The 24,372-nt window shown below is 44.1% G+C and overlaps 1 protein-coding gene and 1 long non-coding RNA gene across 10 annotated transcripts in view; both read left to right on the plus strand.

The window, feature by feature from the left end:
- The window catches only part of LOC143439154 (uncharacterized), a 16,267-nt gene extending 8,484 nt beyond the window's left edge, over positions 1-7,783 (plus strand). For 3 of the 4 annotated variants that reach the window (XR_013107555.1, XR_013107557.1, XR_013107554.1), the window contains one exon: positions 5,030-7,783. This is a non-coding gene — a long non-coding RNA (uncharacterized LOC143439154). The remainder of the gene's footprint in view (positions 1-5,029) is intronic. The other variant, XR_013107556.1, reaches the window with a different exon arrangement.
- Positions 7,784-8,054: 271 nt separating this feature from the next.
- Nxpe4 (neurexophilin and PC-esterase domain family member 4) overlaps positions 8,055-24,372 on the plus strand; it is a 247,174-nt gene continuing 230,856 nt past the window's right edge. For all 6 annotated transcript variants that reach the window (XR_013107551.1, XR_013107550.1, XR_013107552.1 and 3 more), the window contains exon 1: positions 8,055-9,102. The gene's annotated coding sequence lies outside the window, so the exon portion shown is untranslated. The remainder of the gene's footprint in view (positions 9,103-24,372) is intronic.

Consider the following 24,372-nt stretch of genomic DNA (forward strand, 5'->3'; position numbering starts at 1 on the left):
ATGGCAACGTAAGGCCTGCTCAGCTTCCCTGACCCCCTCCCTGACCTCCCTGTTAACAACTTTCTCACTTAGCTGAGTGTGTGTGTGTGTGTGTGTGTGTGTGTGTGTGTGTCTTTCCCTCTCCGTAGACTTCTTTGATGTCTATATTACAGCACAGAAGTGGGGTAGCCTCTCCCCATACATGGGACAATTTGGGGGAACAAAATAAGAAAGGTCAAGCCTCTTGGGTGAGGAACTGGTCTCTGCTCTTACAGAATGCTCTGGAAGCTCACAGTCCCTTGAAAACAATATCTGGCCACTGACACTTGCATTTACTGAGATTCTGACACCATGCATGCTCTTAGATGCTTTTAGGGGAGCTAGCACAATGGACCAATGTTAATATCACTCAGGACACCTAACAGCTTGGTGTGAGAATACTATCTTTGTCCTTCCTGGTGAAGAATCCAGATGGACACTTAGCATGTGGGTTTGCACACAATCCTTTTGCTATAGTGAATATTCTCTTTTGTTGTTTTAATTCTCATCTTATGTGTATGGAGTGGTAGATGATTTGTGAAGCACGGTCTCCTAGGCCAAGCTATTTGACACACAGCGCCTTAGCCTTATAAGGGACACAATAAAGGGGTTGTTTGTGGAGTGTCCTTCTGGAAAAAGTCACACCTGGATCTCAAGGGTCATAAGAACCTTGTTTGTGCCAAGAAGTGATCCAAAGTTCTCTGGTCCTGAGTTCAAGATTTTTTTTCTCCTAATCCACTCTGTCTCTTTATGATCATGTCTAGGAAGGTACAACCTGCAGAATGTGTGAGTGCACACAACACGAGGATGTGATCATGGGATAACCATGCTGCTGTGTAAGCCATGCATTGGTGACAGAGAATATTGGTGTCACATCATCCAGATGCTTTTCTATCAGGCCATCGTTCTGAGACAGAATCAATCTCCTCACCTCTCTTCTTCTGTACCATGTAATTCAGAAGTGCTAGGAAATCACTTATAAGCTTGTAGTATAGGTGGATGCAGAGGGTGACCTGGCTGCCACTAGGATATGACAACTTTGAGGTTAAGCAACACTCCCCCTGAGGCCTGCTCTGTACTCTGGGCAGAGAAAATGCACTCTCACTGTCAGGAAGTGTTCAGGGACTCTGTTACAGGTGTCAGACACCATCCCATGATTTCCCCAGAGCTGGGAGCTCCAAGGGAAATGGTCTGTCCCTTTACTCTATTTTGAGTGCAGAGCTTTTGTGGACATATCTGACAGACAGAAGTCCTCACACAAAAAGAGGAGAGAATGGAAGCCTACAGAAAGAAGTGTCCACAGGTAACAACCCTGACCAGGGAAGCTGGACTTAGCCATGTGGTGTGAGGGGTTCAAGGACAGGGGATCTTCGCGGTGGGTAGTATCTGGAAGCCTGCTGTTCCTAATTGCCCTCCATGCTCTCTAATGAATCTGTGTCCCTGTGGCTGAGAAAGGAGCCCTGTGTGAAAATGTACCCCAGATCCTCTTCTGTTAGCCCATTTGTAGGGTTCAGGCCCTAAAAGAGTGTTGTTTCCTCACCAGCTGGGCTGTGATCAGTGGTTTGGCAGGAAGAAACACTCAGGAAATTTGTAACTACACTGCTAGGGAGAATGTACATGTACATGCATACACCACACTATACACACACACACACACACACACACACACACACACACTATGGATGCAGTTATTCACTCTTCAGAAGCATCCAAGTTTTAGAGACCTACAGAGATGTAGAGGCTCTGAAGGAGCCAAAAGTCATTAACATGGCTGTGTGTAATTCTCTCTAGCTCTTTAGGGACCATTATAGAGACACCAGAGGAAGGAAGACTGAGACTGTAGTAGATACAAAGAAAATGTATAGAACAGTAGAATTGAGGGTTTCCAAACCGAGGTGATACATTTATGGGTGCCCTCTCTAAGCTCTGAGGCTCCCAAGAGAGAACCAGGTCTTGTCTTCATAGGGGGCCAAATTAGTGATGATCACAGATATTGTGTCCATGGTCTTCCTGGTCAATGTGTTTAAAATTTGTTTCTAACTTAGTGTAAAATATATATTATATAAAATTTATTATCTTTGTTGTTACCCTAAGTGTCTTAGTTAGGGTTTTATTGCTGTGACAAGACACCATGACCAAAGCAACTCTTATAAAGGAAAACACTTAATTGGGGAACTGGGGCTGGCTTAAAGTTTCAGTTTAGTCCATTATCACCCTGGTGGGAAGCATGGCAGCATCCAGTCAGACATGGTGCTGGAGAAAGAGCTGAGAGTTCTACATCTTGATCTGCAGGTAGCAGAAGGAACCGTATGTCACATGAGGCACAGCTTGAGCATAGAAGACATCAAAGCCCACCCCCACAGTGACATACTTCCTTCAACACGGCTGCACCTACTCCAGCAAGACCACACCTCCAAATAGTACCACTCCCTTTGGGCCAAGCATTCAAACACATAGGTCTGTGGAGGCCATACCTATTCAAACCACGAAGAGTCTATTTCAAGGTACATTCTCACCTCTGTGTAACCATCCCTGCCCCACCCTCTGTGGGTACTTTTCATCTTCTGAAATTGAGATGCTAACTACCTGTGTTCTTCTCTCAAGCCCCTGGCAACTGCCATTCTATCTCTAGGAATTTGTCTTCTCTAGGTTCTACGTCTAAGTGGAGCCAGGTAGAGTTTGTTCTTTGGTTCCTGGCTTATTTGCATTGAACACAAAATCTTCAAGACTCATCCCTGCTGTAGCATGTAACAGAGTCCCCTTCTGTTATACTAAGTGATGTGCCAAGGCATATATGTGTTAGGTTGGTCTATTTTTCTATTAGCACAAATGTTATTTGTTATTTTGTTGTTGTGACTAGTGCTGCAATGCTATGGGTACATGAATACTTTCTGCCATGCTGTTTTCCATCTTATTTCTCCCTCCTCCATTACATGACCCTCTCAAATGACTTTAACTATTGCCTATGACTCTGATTTCACCTCTGAATCTTTTCTTCCAGAACGCCTTCCTTGACCCTACAGACCAACTTAGTTGCCTCTACTGTGTGCACCACCCCTTGGCTCCTTGTAACATAGATTGCTCGCATTGCTTGCTTGTGTTTCCTCAATCACCTGTGGACTTCCTATCATGAAAGTCTTATCTGTTGACCTCAGCTTTGGATGCCAAAAACTTATTAGTGCCAGAGCCGTAGAAAGCCTAGAACAATTCCTGAATGTAAGGAGGACATACGTGGTGATCCAAGTCACAATGAAGTGAGTGTGTGCTGTCTACAGATCTGAACAGGAATGAAGGTTTTTGTGATACTGTTTCTCAGTTAACAGTGATCCCTTCTTTTAATTTCTTTTAATGTTTGCATGTGTTAGTGTGTTTTGTGTATGTGCGTTTGTGTGTGCATGTCGAGGCTGGAGGTCAATGTGAGGTGACTTTCTCTATCAATCTGTCTGTTTTTGGGTTTTTTTTTTGTGTTTTTTTTTTTTTTTTTTGAGATGAGGTCTCTCACTGAGGCCAGAGTTCAGTGATTGGTTAATCTGCCTGTCCAGCAAGTTCTAGAGAGTCTCCTGTCTCCATCCCAGCCCACTGCCATTGCTAGCCTTGTGGACAGTTGCAATCATGCCAGACTCCAGTTCCTTCTTCACTACATATTATTATATGTTGTGCAAAAGCTCTGTGCTCTGAGTTCCTGGAATATCCAGATCAGCTGAAAAGGTAAGGGCTCTCATCATGGCCCAGTGGGAGACAGACCACAATGAGGCAGCAGTAAATGGGGTGGATGCGTGTTCAATGACAGAAGTGTGCAGAGTTGCACTGGCCAAACTGAAGGCCCTGGTAACTTAAAACAATTCAGATTTCACCTCTCACACTTTGGGTATCAGAAGTCCAAAACTCAAGGTATTGGTAACTCTCCATTTCTTCTGGAAGCTCCTGGACAAATCATGTTCTTGGCATTATCTGGCATCTAGAAGCTTCTGCATTGGTTGGCTCAAGGTCCTTTCCTCCACCTTCAAAAGCACATCATTCAACCTGATTCTCTTGTCACACCTCTTGCATGATGTATGTGTGCTCGTGTGTGTGTATACGTATGTGTATGTGTTTTATGCATTTAAGTATGTTAATGTGTGCATGTGCATACATGTGTGCAGGCACCCATGCCCTGCATGTGGAGGTCATTCTCCAGTATATTCCTCCATCATCTCTTCCCTTTATTTTTTAACACAGAGTCTTACTGAAGTTACAGCTTACCTATTCAGCTAGTCTGGTTAGCCAGCGGTCCTCCTGGGATCCTCCTGTCTTCACCTCCCCAGCACTGGGATGATAGGTGGGCACATAGGAAACACTTTACCAACTGAGCCATCTCCCTAGCCCTCTTGTCACATCTCATTATTCTGACTCCTGCCGTCTTATAAGGATAATGTGATTACATAGAACTATCTAGATGGCCCAAGATAATGTCTATTCCATTCCGGACACTTTATGTCAACCAGAGTTCCCTTCTGTCAGGAAAGGTACCATATTTGCAGGGCATATGAACCTGCTGGAGGGTCTGTTATTCTGCCTACTATAGAGATCTGGGCCCAGCTGGTGGGAGCAGACTTGTAGGAATAGGCTGAGTGTCCACCTCAAGCAGAATCAGAAAGCTGAGTAGAAAGATGCTTCAGTTGCAGAGGACTCGGGTGTAAGTATGTGTTTGGGGGTGGGGTGGAACATTGAGGCCCCAGTGATCTGACAGAGAAGAATTTTGATGAAGGAAGTGTGAGACATACTGGGTGGTACTGGGGGCGTTTCTGCAGGTTCTGGTGTCAGGCAGGACTAGCTAGCCACTCTGAGGGTCATAAATATCTCTGAGACGTTTCTTTGGAGAAGTCTGCACCCTCAGCTGGGTCGGCCGAGGATCATCTCCCAACATCTCTGTTTTTTTTTTTTTTTTTCCATACTTTTTAACAAGCAAGATAGAACAGGAATAAATCACATCAGATCCTTATGTGAGTATTTTCATTGTCATCCCCTGTAGCTGTCAGTTACAAGGAGCACACAAAAGTGACACCTGAGAGCTTGATCCAGAAAGGTGTTCAGCCCTGAAGTTTGGTATAGCCAACACCAGCCCTACTTCTGCAAGAAAACTGCACAGCCAGCTGCTTCTAGAGAACCCAAGAGACGACAGAAGGTGTGCTGTGTCCCCAAGGATATACCTCTTGGTTCCTGTCCCCATCAGCATGTTGGAGAACATGACCTGGCTGGGGGCTGGGCGGGGGAGTAGGATCTTCTTTTTCTATGATTTACTTCCCCCTTGTCTTGTACTGGTAGATAGGGCCGGTGGGGATACAGCAGCTGTTAGCTCTGCTACGAAGGTCTCAGCGCTTTTTGTTGCCAGAATCGCAGGCCCTGTACCACCTGGTTTGGGGCTTTGGGGAGCATGTGAAGCAGGGGCAATCTAGGCCCAGGACTAAGTAATCACGGTGCCCTCTAGTGCCTCTCTTCCCCTCTTTTCTCTAAGCAGCAGCCAGACACCTAGCAGCTCTTCAGTCAGCCCAGAGTTCCACAGTGATGTCATTAACTGATCCTTGTTGGTTACCACCCTCAACTCTCTTGTCATCTGATTGTCTGAAAATAGGTTATTAGTGAATCCTGGGCCTCACCTTCCCTGTCAAAGTTATTGAATCTATTTGGTCTAGGAATCACTTCCTAATCACACTCACTTCTTCTGCCCTTAGCCCCCACCCCCTCAGCCCTAGCTGATTCTCTTGTGGTCGAATCAGAACACATATCAGAGCATATGGCATCTGTGCAGACACCCAGCAGCTTGGTTTAGAGTAGAATCTGGCTTTCTCACCATAGTCAGCTGGGCTCTTCCTCATCCATTCCTTCTGTCTAACCTCCTCTTACCCTTCCATTCCACTTCCAAGTGTTCCTCGTTGATCATTCTTGTTCCCACGTCTGCTGGCAACAGCCTTTCCTACAAATCTCAAGTGGGACCACTCTCTCACTCAGGTCTCTGTTCAAATAGGTTGAAGTTCCTCTTCAGGCATCCAGAACAGTGTGTCTGTGCTCCTCTCCCCCCATCACCTCTACCCCAGGAAGGTCAGGTCCACAGAGATGGCTGTTCTGTTTTACCCACCATTATGTCCATAGTTCCTGGCCCACATTAGCTAGTGCATAAAGTTTGTTGACTGACCTGTTGAAGGAATTGTTTATATTTCAGACAATGACTAAGGCTATTATTACATGCCAGGAACTGATAAGTAGATAATGCATATTCCTTGCCCCTAGGAACTAACAGCATCCATAGTGAAGATAAGGAAATACATCTGAACTAGAACTGTAGCAGACTGTGACAAACGCTATAAATGAGATACGCATAGAGTCGCATGGAAACACAAGTGATGGGACAGTCAATTATTTCTCAAGGTCTAAGGAAATATTAGAGAAACAGGATGGATTTGAACTTGAGTTGAGCTACTTACTCATCAATTGAAGGTCTATGAATTGTCCTTAGTACTACTTGCTTGCTGATACCCCTTCAATATTAACTGTCACCATCATGGATAAATCTGCCTGAATTTTCAAGGATGTGTATACTTCAAAAGGCTGGTGGAAAGATGTCAGAGTCTAATACTAGATCCTATAAACCAGTGGTCTCCCAAGTCCTAATCGGGAACTAGGATGGGTAGCTACTGTTACCAGGACCTTGTCTGAGGAGATGTCCATTTGCAGTTGTTCCAAGTATTTATGTGGTAGCTGATGTTGGCTCAGGATTCTGGCCCCTTGATACAAAGAATTGTCCAGCTGTACCAACAAGAGTGCAGAGGTTGGAATGAAAGGTGCCAGAGAAGAGTCCTGGATGCAGCTGGCTCCAGGAGGCTTTTATAGGGCATTCCATGTCTCTTTTGAGTTGGTTCAAACATGTTGGTACAAGCGCATAGGTAGCATTGGTTCTCCAGCATCAAAGACATTCCCAACAGGTAACCCTTTGACGGCTCCCCTGGAAGCAGCGATGCTGCGGGGAGATGCCTACACTGAGGTCCACAGACAGAAGTGAGTACACAAAGCACCCTAGCTGTGCCTGCCTAGGGGCAAGGCTGCACCTGTGTAGTCTTGCCCACCAAGGGCTGGACTCTGAAAACAGTACCAGCTCTGAACATAGATGGCTCTATTCACATTTATGAGTTCCATTTCCCAGGGGTTTTCACACACGTTATTTAATTTGGTTCTCACAGCGGTCCTATGAGGTGGAACAGTCATGTATTTTATTGTTTTTATTAGTATTTTTTCCATTACAGTTTATTATAGAAATTCTGGAATGCATCAAAAGGCACAATGAATACAATAAAGATCATGTGTAATCATATCCTGTGAAGTATCGGTGGTGATGTATCTTCTGTCCATCCCCCCAGAGGGTGAAAATACATAAACAATCTATATAGTATTCTGTCCTGGGGAGAAGAGGGAAGTCAAAACTGGCTAAATTCCTTTACTCTCACCCATACAAGTATGTCTGAATATTTCTAGCTGGGCTTATGGACTCTCTTTTCTATTCCATAGTTTCTGAGTTGTGGGCCACAAACACTAAGCCAAAGCTGGAAGGAAACATGGGTTATCACCCTGAACTGAGCCAAACCTTCAGAGACACTTTCACAAAAGACAGATGCTGTGTTCTAGAGTATCTCTTACCTGTTTACAGCTTGGTTATGGAATGGCAGAGCACCCAGCTTGGCAATGCAAGTACCATATTTACACAAACCTTCTGGAGGTCAAGTTGGATGTCAGTATGTTTCCAATAATCAGGAAAACAGAAATTGATTCTGGTTCACCTATCTACTTTTTAACCACTGATCTTTTAGCACCTGTCCGTTTTTCCGATGGGACACACTAATTCCCCAAGTCCTCTTGACTTGGGAAACTCCATCCGTCATTTTCCTTTCAGCTTTCAGCTTATATTTCTTGTACTAAGAGGCACACTCCATGACTACCAATCACAACAGTGCTGTTCCCTCTGTTCTGTGTTCTAAAGTGTCACATTTGTCTTCTCATACAAACAGAAAATTCCTTGAGAGCTTTTCTGCCCTTGTCACGTGGGGCCCAGCACAGGAGCTGGTAATGAAGAGGATTTGCCTGAAGAAGAGAAAAGAGAGACTCAGACATGGCACCAGAAAGAAGTCAGGTGCTTTGAAAAGAGGAGAGCATGTAGGTGCTCAAATGTGCACATGCCATACACACCCACAACCCCCTGCCTCAGACCCATCAGATGAAATACCTGTAAAATGTTATACTTTGACCAATAGTTACAGAAGAGCTTCAAACAACTGTCTGGATTCCCAGTGTCTGTATTCACAGACGCTAGGCTATTCTGCCATCCCCAACAAGAGTGTATAACATTCAATCAGAAGACGGAAAGTGGGTCATTGCCTACATGTCCAGTCATCCGAAGAAATCGAGAAATGTCGTTCACCAAGAGGAATGCATGGACTCTGCCTGTATCCTGTACCAAAAATAACAGAGCCCTGTTATATGAGGCTGTTACATTAAATTAGTTACTTTTTCCCCATAGCTCTCAGGAAATGCGTGTGACATTCGTCATCAGAGCTAACAGGCTAGGTTTTCTCAGGTAAAATGATAACAAGAGATAAAATCTGTGAGATGTCCGCTATGTGCTAGGCACTGTGTAAAGCACTTTTCATAATTAATCTCGGTTACCTCCTACACAGCTTATCGAGGCTGCTTGTGGTCAATGGCGATTGCACCCCCTCCAGGATTACTTCCTATCCTGCAGTGGCTGGTTAAAAACTACACTTCCCAGAATGCCTTGCAGCTTATCGTCCTCGTGTGATTTTGATTCATCCCTTTGGAAGTCAGAACCGGAACTCCTCACTGAGCTAAGTAGGGTGATGAGGAGTTTTAAGTGTGCTTTTCGTGTTCTAATGCATACCCAGATGGTCTAGCAGTTTGACTGTGGAGTCAGCGGGGGTAATGACAGATTCCAAGTCTCTTCGTTCCCCGTATTCTTGGATTATTCCTGTGGTGATGTGATCCTGCGCTCAGAAGTTTGGACAGTGGCCTCCTGTTTCCCCAGCTTTCTGACTGGCAGATGTAAGTGTCCTCTTAGTTGGTTGGTACACGGATAGCATTTGGAAGGTTTTAATATTGATTGAGGCTCCGTGTGTCTTTCAACAGTTTTATAAGTACCTGGTCCCCTGTATTCAACCTTTGTCTGCTTGAGGAACCCTAAGGAATGTTTGTGTTATCTCCAGTGAAACCCTGATGTAGCCATTTTATAGGTGAGAAAACTAAGGCAGAGACAATCACGTACATCATCTAAGATCGTAGAACCAGTGGGTATGGAAATAGGATTCAAGCTCAGGAAGTTTGCTGGATTTGACGCCGATTTAACGCTACACCCCCTGCCCAACTTTCATCTCTTAACTTTTCATTGACACTTTCTATGTGTTATGAAATGCGATAAGTTCCAGAGATGTGGAAGTTGTCTACAAAGCAGAGAGCTCCTTCTTCTAGCTTTCCTGACTTTTATAGACAGCATGATAGTTCTAAGTGCACCCTGCTACTAGTTTGCATTGGAAAGAGGCATGTATCGAGCTTTTAAAAGTACGCAGCGTAAATCTAAAGCACGTTGTGAGAGAGCTGGTGGCTGAAGGGACTCATTTCAAACACTGACTGACTAATTCAGTGAAAACACTGGTAAGAACAAATAGAGGAAGAAAGGGAGGGAAGACTGAGTAAACGGGCTGACATCCTTCCGTTTTATGGAACCCTTTGGTCAGTTTCCTGGCTACCCCACCAGTCCCCAGACCAGCAGCTCTAAGTGACTTCATCACATTCGTCCCCGTTTGGGATTCTGCCCTAAAGAAAGAGGAAAGAGGAGGGAACTTAAAAGCAGTAGGATGCCCCACTGGAAATTCCTTTCTAGTGCTGAGTAGGGAGGACTTGGTGGCTGGGTCACGTGAAACATCTGATCGTTGCTGACAAAGGAAGAAAGCTCTAGAGAAGTGAAGGATATTCCCAAAAGAGGCGTAATCTGCTGTTGGCAGAGGAAGGACTCCAGGGACATGAGCATCTGATGAAGCTACAGGAGTGGGGCCGTGAGTACAGCCCCAGGAAGGAATTTGAACTGCAAGTTTCAAAATTGAGAGTGGCTTGAAAGAAATACACTCAAAGTTAGGGATAAAACCAGGACTAGACAGTCAATAATAATGAATAATTATAGAGACAGACCCAAAGTTTCCTGGGGGATAAAGTTTTATTTTCTTTAAAGATTAAACGTTCAGACTACAGATATCTCTCTTTGACGTGCATTTATTTAAAGAACAACCTTCTGCAAACCAGAACTACTCAATGCCCAGATGCACAGGGTAAGTCCTTATTCCTCAGATAACACAAAGATTGATGTCCTGATTGCTCTAGGGGACCCAGGAGGAAAAAAAAAACACACACATGCACACATGGGTCTTAAGAGTTGTGGATCTGCCGGGCGGTGGTGGCGCACGCCTTTAATCCCAGCACTTGGGAGGCAGAGGCAGGCAGATTTCTGAGTTCGAGGCCAGCCTGGTCTACAGAGTGAGTTCCAGGACAGCCAGGGCTACACAGAGAAACCCTGTCTCGAAAAACCAAAAAAAAAAAAAAAAAAAAAAAGAGTTGTGGATCTATAGATAAAACTGGTAGAGACACTACAAATTCTACAGAAAACCAATTAAAAATTAATAATAAGAAATCACTTTTAACATCTATTACATTTTATTTAATTTATTTTGCTTGGATAGGTGTATGTGTCTGAGAAGGGTGCATATATGCTGTGTGGAAGTCAGAGGACACAACTTGCAAGAGTTGGTTCTCTGGTCATGTGGGTCACAGGGATCGAAACTCAGGAAGTCTGGATTGGCGGCAGGCGCCTTTACCCACTGAGCCATCTACTGAGCTATCTTGCCAACCTGTTTAATAGGAAACCTTGACACAAAAGTGTGTCTTCATCAGGTTTCTCTACAGGAACAGAACTGATAGAACGATCTCTTTATGTGTATAAAAAGGAGATTTAGTAGAGTGGCTTACAATCTGTGGTCCAGCCTGTCCAACAATGGCTGTCTACCGACAGAAATTCAAAAAGTCAGTAGTTACTCTGTTCACAAGGCTGAATGTGGCAGCTGGTCTTCTCTATACACGCTAATCTTGAAGTAGACTCTAATGCCAGTGAAGGAATGTACTTGCCAGTGAAATCAAAAGCAAGCAGGTTAAGAGAAAAAAAGCTTCCTTCTTCCCCTTTTTGTGGGGTGCCAGCAGAAGGTGTGGACCAGAGTAAAACTGGATCTTCCCACCTCAGAAGATGCAGATTAGAAGTGCATCTTCCCACTTTAAATGACTTCATTAAGAAAAATCCATCACAGGTGTGCCCAGTCGCTTGGGTTTTAGTTAATTCTAGGTGTAGTCAAGTGGTCAACCAAGAGCCATCACAGGTGGACTTGGAAGATGCTCAGATGAGGGAGATGTCTCAAGTGGACGGGCTTCGTTTGCTTTAAGAAGCAGGGGTCTGTGGTCCTCTGCTGTCAGTTTAACAGTTGACACTCTCAGACACTTGTCGAGTATCAGTGAAGAGCTCTCTTTCAACTACTCAACGCAGTTCAAACATCCTGTAGAAACATGACAGACACCTACCACCTAGCCACACAACATACATTCACTTTCCACTACGTGCTGGGTTCAGTGGGCCACCAAGACATGCCAATCACATGACCGAGACAAGAAACCAAGCATGAATAAAGCATTTACAGCTGCTTCTTCCCCTCCACACCCTGAGGGTAGAATTGCTCCTTCTCTGTCCCAGTGGAGTTAGACGCCACCATGTGACTGGCCAGTGGAGTGTGAGGGGAAGGGATCGGTGTCACTTCGCAGCAGAAGCTCTGAGAGCCAGTTCTTGCTTTACCACAGTCTCACTTTCCTGTTACGACCAGCAGAGTTACAGTAACAGCTCCTGTGTCAGCCTGGTTTCTGGAGCTGAGCAATATAGAGTTGATTCCTTGAGACTTTTAGCATGAGCGAGAAATAACCCCGTGCTTCTGTCAAGCGCAATGTCTGAAGTTACTTCTTTCCATAGCATAACTTAGCCTAATCTGACTTATACGAGGCAGCTCTGTAAAGCTAACATTTATTGAATGTTTACTATACCCTGAGCATCGCTCTGGGGGCTTTATATGCATTATCTCATTGAAGTCTTGTAAATGTACCACAAGATGTATATATATGATATTACTTCTGTTTTATGGATGTTGAAGCAAGTCCTGGAGCTAAATTCAAACCATGTTCTTATTTAAAGCTAGAATGGACTTTTCAAAACATGTTTGCCTGTTTGCCTGGATACAGAACCTAGGGACTTTAACTACTGTATTAGTCTGTGTTTCTGAATCCAAATATCTGACATTGAGTCTGATCTAAATTTTTGTGTGTGTGTGGCTGGAAAATCTAAATATTGTGATGCTGTGAGATCAAATCTACTCTGGAGATTAGCATTAATCTCATCAACAGGTGGGTCATTTGGCTGTTACCTCATGCCCTACTTAGCTTTGACTGTCGACTTGACACAGCCTAGAGTCACCTGAGGAGGAGTCTCAATTGAGGGATTGCCCAGACATGATGGGCATGTCTGTGTGAGATTTTCTTGTTTAGTAATTGATGCATTCCCCAGCCCACTGTGGGAAGCTGTGGTTTCTACTCTGGTCCCTGCCCTGACTTCTCTCAATGGTGATAGTAACCTAAAAGCATACACCAAATTAATCATCTTCCCCCCCTAAGCGGTTTCTGCCAAAATGTTTTATCACAGCAACAGGAAGAAAACTCAACTACCTCACTCTGAGCCCTGCCTCTTAAAGGTCCCACCACCTCAATCTCATCACACCGGGAACCCAGCCTCAACACACATCTTCTTTGTGCAGAAGAATCCAAACCATAAAAACTATTGTGTCATATAGTTTTAGGTCCAAAGTTTTGTTAGTTTTTTTTGGGGGGGGTTGTTTTGTTTTTGTTTTGTTTTGTTTGAAATAGGCTGTAAGTGCTCTGAGCATTTTAAAAGTGCAGTGTTCAGTGCACATTAGAACTTCTTAGGAAGAGATTTACGGAAAACGTGAGAACTGCACCAGAGGCAGGAGGTAGAGAGGAAAAAGAGACGCTGTAATGTTCTCACCTATTTAAAATGGGGAGGGAGAGCTCATCTGTCTGGGTGAAATAAGGCAGTGTGATGGCTGTGCCAAACCTGGAAATTGGTTTAGTCTCTACCCTGAAGAGCCTTACAATCAGAAAGTGGCGATAAGGCATTTACCCAAATTACGATCATAATTCAAGCAAGCTGGAATCCCCTCCATATGTGGTAAAATGTACCAAAGGAAGATAAAGCAGAAACCTCTACACCATAAGAGTGTGAAACAAGAAGGCAGCTAGCTGCAGGAGAGGCAGCCCAGTGACCCAGATGCTGGACCCCTGAGCACACACCAGTCTCCATCCCACCCCAGAGTGTTCTGGTCAAGAAATAACCCAACTGGATTAGTGCAAGATGGCAGGAGAAAGGTCTCCTGTGGCCAATGACCAGAAGGGATGGTGGAGCACCAAACTACCTCTGTACGTTTTGTCGCTGAGATACTGGTTCCATCATGGGTGATACCACAGCTTCTTAGCATCCTCAGTGGGGTCAACACATGAAACTTGGTCTCAGGATCTCCACCAACCTCAGAGATTCTGACTTAGGTGCTCTAGAATGTCACCCAAGAGTCTCACTTTACTGCCCAGCAATCTTGTTCTTTCAATATTGATACTCTTTGAGCCTTGTTTAGAAACTCGGTCCACAATAACATCAACGAAAACCTGTCTCCGGAAATTAAGGAAAGCCAGCACTATGAGTAACTGAACTCTAGGGAATAATAGAATGGGTTTCCTAAAAGATATTCCTATTCCTTTGGGAATTTAATGATGAAAAGAAGTAATCCCAAGGTGGACAAAAGAAAACTGGAGTGAGGTCATCCGTGGGTGTGGGAGATTTACATGGGTGTGGGTGTTGGTTCATTGATGTCTTTGTTGGAGAAATTCACATTTTCATTAGATTTTCAAAGAAGCTGTAACTGAAAAAATGTTTAAGATCATTAAGTGCTACTGCTGTTGTTCAGCTTCAAGGGCAGTGTGAGTGACAGGGGAGACAGGACACATCAGAAAAGCAAGATGCCTGCTTGTAGCACTGTGGTTTTTCAGTACACTGTGCAATACCTACCGGACAGAGGAAGGAAGCAGTGTCCAAGAGGACAAGCTCACCAAGGCCTTGGCCTTGCGTGCCAGTTATTCAGAATGTACTAAGAAGCCACTGCGGGGTTAGAGGCAGAAAAATAATGTGCAGAATTTACACTTCCGGAAGAGAAAACTCTCAGGTGTGCAGGAGAGATGGGAGAAGAGACAGAACAGAGATAGCCAGCAGCAGGCCACAATTGGCCCTAACAAGAAGGTTGAATAAGTAGAAAGTTGTAAATAGAAGCAAGCCATGCAATGCACTTGACCCTCCACATCCTCTGTTCCACACTCACAGGCTCAGTCAACCAGGGATCTGAGTAAAAGGGTATCAGTATTGAACAAGGGCCAAACCTACATTCTTGTAGGTATTCCCTAGGCCATCCAGTATAACAACTGTTTACGTAACATTTACATTGTCTTGGGTATTAGAAGTCATCTAGAGATTACTTATGCAAACTCCCCATAATTGTAAGTGGACTAGGCATCCTTGAATTCTCACATCTATGGAGATTCTAGACCTAATGCCCCATGTAACTGAGGGATGACTGTAGTTAACAAGTGGGTGTAGGGTGGAGTCAGGACGACAAACTGAAGTTGATTGACAGAAAGAAAAATTTGTCTTTTTCAGGAAAATCTGTTAGATATAACAGCAACTAACATTTATTAAACCAAGACTATGCCCCGGGGAAGTAACAATGTGACATCAGTACATTACTCTTAAAACCCGTTCAAAAAATTCTGCAAAGCAGGTACTTTTATTTTCTTCTGCTGTAGATGAGGAGATAGAGACCCAAAAATGCATATCCAAGGACCACACGGCTAAGTCAGACAGGAACAGAGCCTGGAACTAGAGCCTATAAAAGCGTGAAAAGCTGTTTTCTTAACCATCACGTTTTTATTTATTTTTTTATAGAAGTCAGCAGGAGTTCAGATTTAGACTTATATCAGTACACCATTTGAATGTCTGTGGGGCAGTATCTACCGTATATTTGGAAAACTGGAAATGGAGCGTGGAGCATTGATCTGAAAGGGAGCCAGAGGAACATGAACGGCCTTCAAGTGAGCAGAGGACCTAGTGTGGGACCCAGGGACCATGGCTGGGGGCCAAGAGAGTGGAAACACAAAATGCAGAAGACTGTGCAAAGTGGACACAGTCTTGCAAGCTGGCGAGGGGGATGGTAGTGAGGAGAGGGAGGTGACAGAGGAGGAGGACCCCTTGAAGCTGTCAATGAAGGATAGTGTCGTAGGGAGTAATTAGAGTTAATTATTTTATAACAAGATGTTCAAGGTGACTGGGTCGTAGTGAGAGGTAAGGGTGATAGCGATGGCATTTACAGTGGCTGGGAAGCAACAACCCGGTGGGTAGTTCGAGGCTGTGGCAGGTTTCAAAAAAGAGATTTTTGTTTGCTTTTCTGGGTGTTGAAACAGGGTTTCTATGATTAATTTAAGCATATAACCACCTCACCTCCACATACACAAACACTCTAACCCATATTAAAATACATGCCTACGGTTGGGCCCCGTACCTGGTAATATCTTTGGCTAGAGCGGTCATGGAGGAGTCATTGCTGCTTCTCCTTTGCTGATGGAGGTCTTGCTGGTGTCCCAGATACCTCCAAAATCAAGATGATAGAGTTACCTCTTGGGTTTGTCCCTGGATAGCTTTATTACAAGCTTGCAATACAAGCTTGCAATACTAAGTCCAGATGATCAGAGAGGCTAAATATCCCTCTCTGGGGCCAATTAAATGGGACTGGACAGATCTTCCATAACCTTTGCAGTCATTTGGCACTAATATCTAAGAGTTTAGTTAAGTGACTCATTCAAAGTCAGGTAGCAGATGCTGAGTCAGACCTTAATCCCAGATCTCCAGAACCAATGCTTCTCTGTCTAGACCTTGGAAGAGTAACTTGCCTACAGAATGCCACTCGGAAGTTTGTTTCCACAAAGACTTCCCATGGTCTTTTCAAATAACTTACTTTGGGTCTCCTCCTGAGTGGAGGGTAAATTTTCTCGGAGGTGTGGCATCCAGGTACAGGTGCTGTGATGGTCCTAACTTTCCACTCACCTGGACTGAGAAACACCCAGGTGATTGTTAAAAGGCAACATGGGGTGGGGTGTGTTTTAAGTGTACATTCAGGAAGAATTGAGTACGGCAGAAGACTTGTCTTGAGTACTGCTGTAGATGGGGAGGAAGGCTGGAACGGAAGCAGGGAGAGGAGGAAGCCTGGCGCATGCGCTATAATGCCATTTGTTTAGTTCCACCACACCCTCCCCACGGAGATGGGCTGCAACTTCTGAGTGTGTCAGAGAGCTCCTTCCTGCAGTTGTTTTTCTTTTTCTTTTAAAAAACTCTTTCCATTTTCATATTGTGTGCATGTGTATATGACGATCTGAGGACAGCTAGAGAGACCTGGCTCTCCCTTTGCATCGTGTGGATTCTAAGGACTGATGACAGTTGGCAGGCCGGTGTCAAACATCTTTACCCACTGGGGGCATCTTTCCAGCACTAATTTGCTTCGCTTAGGTGGGGTGGTTTGAATAGGTATGACCCCCAGAGATTCGTGTGTTTGAAAGCTTAGCCCATTGGAAGTGGCACTAATTGAGAGTGGCCTTGTTGGAGAAAGTGTGTCACTATGGGGGTGGGCTTTGAGATCTCCTTTATTCAAGCCCTGCCCTGTGTGGAATCCAGTACCTTTCTGCTGCCTTCAGGTCAGGATGTAGAACTCTTCTTGGCTCCGCCAGTTCCACATCTGCCTGCACACTGCCATGCTTCCCGTTATGATGATAATGGACCTAACCTCTAAAATTGTAAGCCAGCCCCAATTAAATATTTTCCTTTATACGAGCTGTTGTGGTCACGGTGTCTCTTCACAGCAATAAAACCTATAAAACATTAGGCATGTGTTCACAGTGCTAGAGAAGTGTGACGAACTCAGACACACTAATGTGCCCTGGTGGTTTTAATCATGACTATATGATTTTCCTTTTGCAGGAGGTATTAGTTTTCTGTTGTGTCTGTAGCATATTCCCACAAATGCAGCGGTTTCAAGCATCGATAGTTTATTGTTCCCTTCAAGTTCCGGGGGCTAGAACTCCGAAATGCCTCTCACTGGGCTTCCACCAAGGGGTCAGGCGAGTGCGGTTCTTAGACAAGCTCAAAGAGAGAATTCGTTTCCAGTTGGCATTGGCAGGCATCCTAGCTGTGCCTCTCTTCCATCCTCAAAGCCAGTAGCTGAGAATTTTCAAAACTCTTCGTCTCTGATTCTGACTTCTGGATCACCCTGGCTTCTGCTGCTTCACTTCTGTGAGAATACCTGGGATTTCTGAGTGGCAAAGCCTCAAGGAATCTGGGCTCTTCTCATCTCTAGAACCTTCACTTAATCATATTGGCAGTATCTCTATTGGATATGAGGAATTAATTCTCAACAACACTGTCAAGCAAGTACTTAAATGGAAATGCCCCTCCCCCCAAGATGTCTCCATGCTACATCCTGTAGAAGAGCCATTAAACATCCTATCACAAGAATAAGGAATCGACAGATACTGATGTAGCTATTTGTCAATTAATCAACTAACAAGTATTTACTGGGCATACTGTGTATCAAGTCCTACTATGAGAAGAGTAGGAAATACATATCCACACAAGACTTGCTCTCTTCACTGAAGCGTCTTCTGCTCGGAAACAATTAGACTCTAAATTCTGTAGTACTTGCTGTAAGTGCCATAGGGCTACAGTGGATACTCTCTGAAGTTGTATAGGTTGGAACAATCTATGAAATTTTCATTGGGAAAAATCCAAAAACTTAAAATAAATGTGTAGAATGTAGATGGAGCAGGAAGGGATGAAGCAATTGAAGTGGGTTGCAGTATGGAAGTCAGAGTGCGGCCATAGGAACGGAACAAGGCCAAGAAACGGATTGCCTGGGATCAAGGGTCGCAAGCCAAAGCCAGTCTTCCATTGCTTTTTATAAATAAAAGTGTTTTATTAGAACAGCCATGCTTACTTGAAATATGACTTCTTTTATGCTTTAATGACAGAGATGAACAGTTCTAACAGAAATCAAATAGCCCGGAAAGCCTAAATATTTTACTGCTAGCTCTTTATGGAAAAAACAAACAAACAAACAACTGACCACCCCTGCCCTGCATGAAGAATACCCATCAAAGCCCAAAGAAAGGGCTTAAAGCCAAGTATCCCAATGAAGGGTCTCACCCACCTGAACCCCCTTTAGTTTGGATTAAAACAATTTTCTGTTCTCAGTACTCCCACTGGACCCTAGGGTTTTAGACCCTTTAAAGTTTGCAATAGGTGCCTCATTTTGGGGTTGCTAGTGCTGACAAAACAGCTCTTACCTCAAAGGAATAATAAAAAAAAAATACATGGCTTATTCTGGAGCCAAATATGAACATGGATGGTCTAGAGACACAGACTTAGGTCTTCCAAGTACACGTTTTAATGAGGTAGCATTGAACTTTTTATATCGGTATCAAAACCCTTTTCAAATACATCGGTGATGACATCGGGTAGAGAACTCTGCTATAGGCCTTAGGGGCGATCTCATAACACTCTTAGATCTTTGCTTGGTGGGAAATCTGGGATTTTCTTATGTTAAAACATTCCAGAAGTCTTTATCTGTCTGGCAGGATAATAGTTTCAACCCAGATGGGGACAAAGGCTGGCTATTTAGTAAACTAAAGATTGCCCCAGAGGACTTATAGATTCGGCTTGGAAACTGCAACATTCCAACCCTTCACATCATTGAAGTCTTTACAGGAATCTCTTCTTTCCAGGCCTACTCACTCACACTCGCTCACACTCGTTCACACCTGCTAGTGGACATGTGCTCAGGAGAGAGGTGGCGGGTGGCAGTGATGACACAGGCAGAGGCTTGGGTGCTTAGTTCTTTGGGCTCCTGGGTGAATTATTGCCTGTTCCAGACTCCCCTGTGTCCTTACGGAATGTACAGGGGCCGGCCATCCTAGCTCTTATCTGCTAGCTGGTGCTCTTGGGAAGGTCTTTAGAATGACATTTATTTGGGTCCAATCCTTAAAGGAAGTAGCCTGTCACCACCCTCCCATGCTCTGCTGTTTCAAGGGCACAGATGTGCTGGTTTGTGCAGAGGTCAGCACGTGCCTCCTGGAAGACTCAGATTCAGTCTCCCAGCCAGTTCACCTCATCCCATGCTTCTGTACCAACCATGCTTTTCCTAAAAGTCTCTTCTGCATCAAAAAAGGGAGTGGACAAGAGGAAAGGCACGGATTGTCTACCGGAAGCTTCTTTGTTCTGTACATCTGAGCCTGCTTTGTACACAGACTATGGAGGAAATAACAGAAGCTGGTCTCTGCTATTCCAGGGACTCTGAGCCAGATAGAAACCTCAGCACAGACATACGATGTTAAATAAAAAAAGATGACAGCCCTGATCAAAGGGTCGGGAGGGAGATGGGAAGTGTAACAGGAATTTCTGGAAAGGAGGTGATGGGTGTGAGGTGCATACTCTCAGAGAAATCAGGGAGAGTGCCTTGACAAAAGTGGCATTGGGTTTGGTCTTGAGAGGTCAGTCTCATTTATATTGGGAGTGGACATGGAATATACTCCAGGGGTTAAGGGAAAGAACAGTAGAAGCTTGGCATTGTACTTATGAATAACAGTCCCAAAAATAAATAACTGATTAGGAAGTTAGGATACTGAGATGCACATCTGAAGTATGCAACATTTCAGAGAGACCATCATACCGGCTGCAGAGTCTTCCTATGCACGGGAGACCAATCCATCAGTATTCAAATACATACGAGATACAAAGCAAGGTATGAGACAATGTATGATAATTGCCAGATGGCTATTATAGACAATAACTGCTGTGCCCTGGTCCTTCCCAGCAGGGATGGCTCTCTGATGGAATGTTTTATTTTGTTTTTAAGTCAGTTGTGTTTTGACAGGACATCACCGGATTTTGCAGATGATCACTTCTGCTTGCTCCCATTGAGCAGCGAAAGAGATGAGTGTGCTGTATTCCCACTATTTACAGCTCCTGGGAACTCTTTTTTTTCCCCATGATTCTTTCCACCATTCTTCCTTGTCCTGACCACAGCCTCTCAGAACAGCCTCAGCTGGTGCCTTGGACTTAATTTAGGGGTTTCATGTGGACTAGCATCGAAGTCGTGTAAACGATGAAGAAGGCAGAAAGATTAGCACTCAGGGCTTATCCACTGTCACCTTGGACTGAGCAATATGTACCCAGTGTAGAGTTGGCTTGACAGTGCCAAGGTTGTAGAAATAGATGGTGGTGGACTCACTGACTTCTTGATCCATGGCTATAGTTCTATCATCTTAAGATTTTGTTAAATGGACATGTCTCCTAGACCCAACAACGAAACTATGGAACTTAATGGTCTTCCATAGTGAAATCTATCTTCCCTGTGTGCACCTGCATGGAAGAGCTTAAGAATCATTGTGTTTGCTTTGGACTTCCTACGGAGATGTCTAGTCTTGGCCTTTTGATAAAAAGCTACCTGCAATGCCACATCCATCCTTGCACATTCAGAGTGCAAGCCATAGAGGTATGAGAATTCTCTGTGGAAAAGTCACATGGAGAGAACAGGATGAGACACGTGGCCGATGCAGAGTTGAGACTGTGTCCTGGTTGGAAGACCCCCTTCTTAAGAGTTCCCTCAGCTCAGGGTTGTCTTAGTCAGAGTCTCATGGGATACTTTACTAGATTCTATTCTCCAGAGATGAGGGCAATGACCTTTTCGTAGCTTACACCACATGCCACTCTTCAATACAAGGTGACTTTGTGGCATTGCCATAAGAAGTGACCAAGAGAAAGCACTGAAATGGAGGTCAGAAAAGGTCAGCAGCATCTACCTGCATCTCTTGAAAGGTCTATTTGGGGACCACTCCCTCTTGAAGTGCAGTTTCCATGTTGTGAGGAACCCAAACCACATAGAAAGGCCAGGTGCTTGGATTGACAGTGCCACCTGAGCCCGGCCACCACATATGTCAGCCTGTTGATGCCAGCCTGCAGGCAGAGCTCTCTATCACTTCATTCCAACACCAGAGTCTTTCAAAGAGGACCAAGGCATGTTGCACCATATACATATCCGGTGGCCCTGCTCAAACTCCAGACTCACAGAACCTATGAAAATAAAATGTTACATTCCACACCACTAGGTCCAGGGTGGTTTATCACGCACAAGCCATCTTGGGCTTAGTGTTCAGTGGTGAACAGAAGGTGAAAGGTATTAGAAGTAATTTTTTATGGTTCTTTGCAAGCTAAGAATGCTAGGAATTTCATATTTTAGGTTCAGCGGGACAATGGCAGGAACTGTTCATTCATCCATTGGGGCCTATAATGATATCTACCACAGGTCAAACACTTGGCAGAATCAACTGGTCAATGAGTGATGAAGAGCCATTGATTTGAGAAAAGAAGACATGTATCATTACAAGGGTTGCCTGGTGGAACTAAGGGAAATTTTGCTGGTGACGAGAAGGTGGGAGTGTGTGACCAGCAGACTTTGCTCTGGGGCCATTTGGGAAAAGAAGGTGGGAAGAGAAGTATGTGAGTTAACGAATATGTTCTGTTCAGGAAGGAGACTAGGCCTTCTTGGGAGTAACTGACTAAGTCCTTGAGTTCATTAATAGAGGGCTAAAAAACTCAGAAGTGAGTCTGACTCTCATTTAAATAGCAGATGATTTAAAACACCTATAAGGGCCAGGGATGGTGCTGCACTTGGGAGACAGAGGCAAGCAATGTCTAAGAGTTTGAGACCAGCCTGGTCTATGTAGCAAGACCTTGTATCAACCAATCAATCAATACATAAATAAACAAAACACCTATATGGAGACCAGTTTTTTATATAAATCAGTAAGCAGTGATACCCACCAAAGAGAGCTTGAGAGACAGAGGAAGCTGGCATATTATTATCTTCTAGTTGTTACAGCAGCTTATTATCTTCTGGTTCTGAAGGCTCGCAGCCTAAAATCAAGGTCTTGGCAGGGCCTTACCCTCCCAGGAAGTATACTTCAAAGAAGGCCTCCTTCCATCAGACTGCTGATACTTGCCAGTAACCCCTGTGTTCCCAGACTTGTGACTCACTTACTTAGATTTCTACTTCCCCCTGCCTACACCCTTCTCTCCTGTGTGTCATGTGAACTCCTCTCAAGGAGCCAGTCACTGGACATAGAGACTACCCTTTCTAGTCTAGGAAGCCCTTGACAAAACCAAGCATGTTGGCAGAAGCCCTATCTCTGAGTGAGGCTTTTCATTCTCAACAACTCTAAACAAAACAAGATTAAACTAAAACTACATTTATCTATCTATCTATCTATCTATCTATCTATCTATCTACCTACCTACCTATATCTTTCTATCTATCTATTTTGTGTATGTAGACTCATACACATTAAAAAACTAACTAATGAATGAATGAGTAGCACATTTGTGGAGATGAGAGGACAACAAACACTAATTGGTTCTCTCCTCCCACTATGTGGGTCTAGGGTGACTCGGGTCATCAAGTTTGATACCTTTACTCTCTGAGCCATCTCATTGGCCCCCTCTTTCTGAGTGTTTCTTGATGGACATGAATTTGAGGGAGGCCCCATTTAACTGACCACTCAAGTTTTTGCTAAATAACACCCAAATTAAAAATTCAAAGGAAGGGACATTCATCTAGGACCATGTGGGATTTGTTTATCTGTTTAAGAATTTATTTCATAGGTAGGAATACTTTCTCTCTCTCTCTCTCTCTCTCTCTCTCTCTCTCTCTCTCTCTCTCTCTCTCTCTCTCTGTGTGTGTGTGTGTGTGTGGTGTTCACAGCAGCCAGAAGAGGGCACCAGATCCCCTGAAGCTGGAGTTATGGACATAAGCCACCATGTCGGTGCTGGAACCCACACTCAAGTCCTCTGCAAGAGTGCTCATAACTGATGAGTCCTCTCTCCAGACCCGTGTTAGTCTTGTTAACATTCCAGTTTACTCAATTCTCTCTTTAGCAATAGGAGATAATATTTATTGGATATTTCATTTGTGCCTCTCTCTGCACTAACTTCTCATTTACTTAAGAATTCTTTTACATTAAATTCCATTGCTAACCACGGTTTCTAGAAAGGGGACTAGAGACTGTGTGACCATACATGTCCATCGCTAACCACGTTTCCTAAAAGGGGGACTACAGACTGTGAGACCATGCATGGCTTACAGCCATCTCATTAGTGACTGAGATGAGGCCCCAAGTCAAGACCTGTTGACTGAAAGTCTGATGGAAATGTGATTGCTGATTAATCCATATTTATATTGTTAGCTTTCCAAAGTCGTGTTTATATTAACATCCAAATTGGGTGGAATATGTGCATTAATCAAGAGATTCCCATTCATTCTTGGGAAGAAATGTGTTCTTGTCAACATTTGCAGCCTATGGACCTCACAGTACCTGTGTGGACTGCCAGTGTACCAGCTTAGGGGTGTGGGAACTGGGCCGTAATGTGAGAAAGAGTTGAATTTGCAGAAGGAGTTTATTTTCGGAACATCTTTGTTTCCATTCAACGCATGCAAAGTTGCCATTGCATTCAGCTGAAAGGAAAGTTGCTGGTGACCAGAGAGCCACTCCTTATAAATGATTATTTTAACTCAGTAAATTTTGCTATTATTTAAAACATTAATTCTTAAATTAATTTTGCACCCCAGAGGACACCCAGCGATGTCCGAACACTTGGAGTAGAGGGGGCACTTACATCTAAGGCGTAGAGGTCTGGGACAGCACGCTTTGCATTCTCTAGTGCCAAAGACATCCCCATTAAATCATGAAAGATTACCTGGCCCTAGGTGCCAATGATGCTGAGGTTGAAAGCCTTGGTTTAACAGTGGCGAAAGGTGCTAAGTACAGGTTCTCACTGTTGCTCTCCAAGCAAACCTCTGATGCTTAATAAGATGTTTCATGACTCTCACAAGCTAGTTATTTGGGATGATGGTTAATAGGGTTTGAGCACTTGCTGTGTATCAAGCACTGTTCTTAGTGTTATGGTTTGTCTTAGCTCAAGGAACATAGTACATACAGGACCCTGAATTCAAAGCTGGACAGGAC

This window comes from Arvicanthis niloticus, chromosome 26, assembly GCF_011762505.2.
Source record: "Arvicanthis niloticus isolate mArvNil1 chromosome 26, mArvNil1.pat.X, whole genome shotgun sequence".
In the NCBI taxonomy this organism is placed as follows: domain Eukaryota; kingdom Metazoa; phylum Chordata; class Mammalia; order Rodentia; family Muridae; genus Arvicanthis; species Arvicanthis niloticus.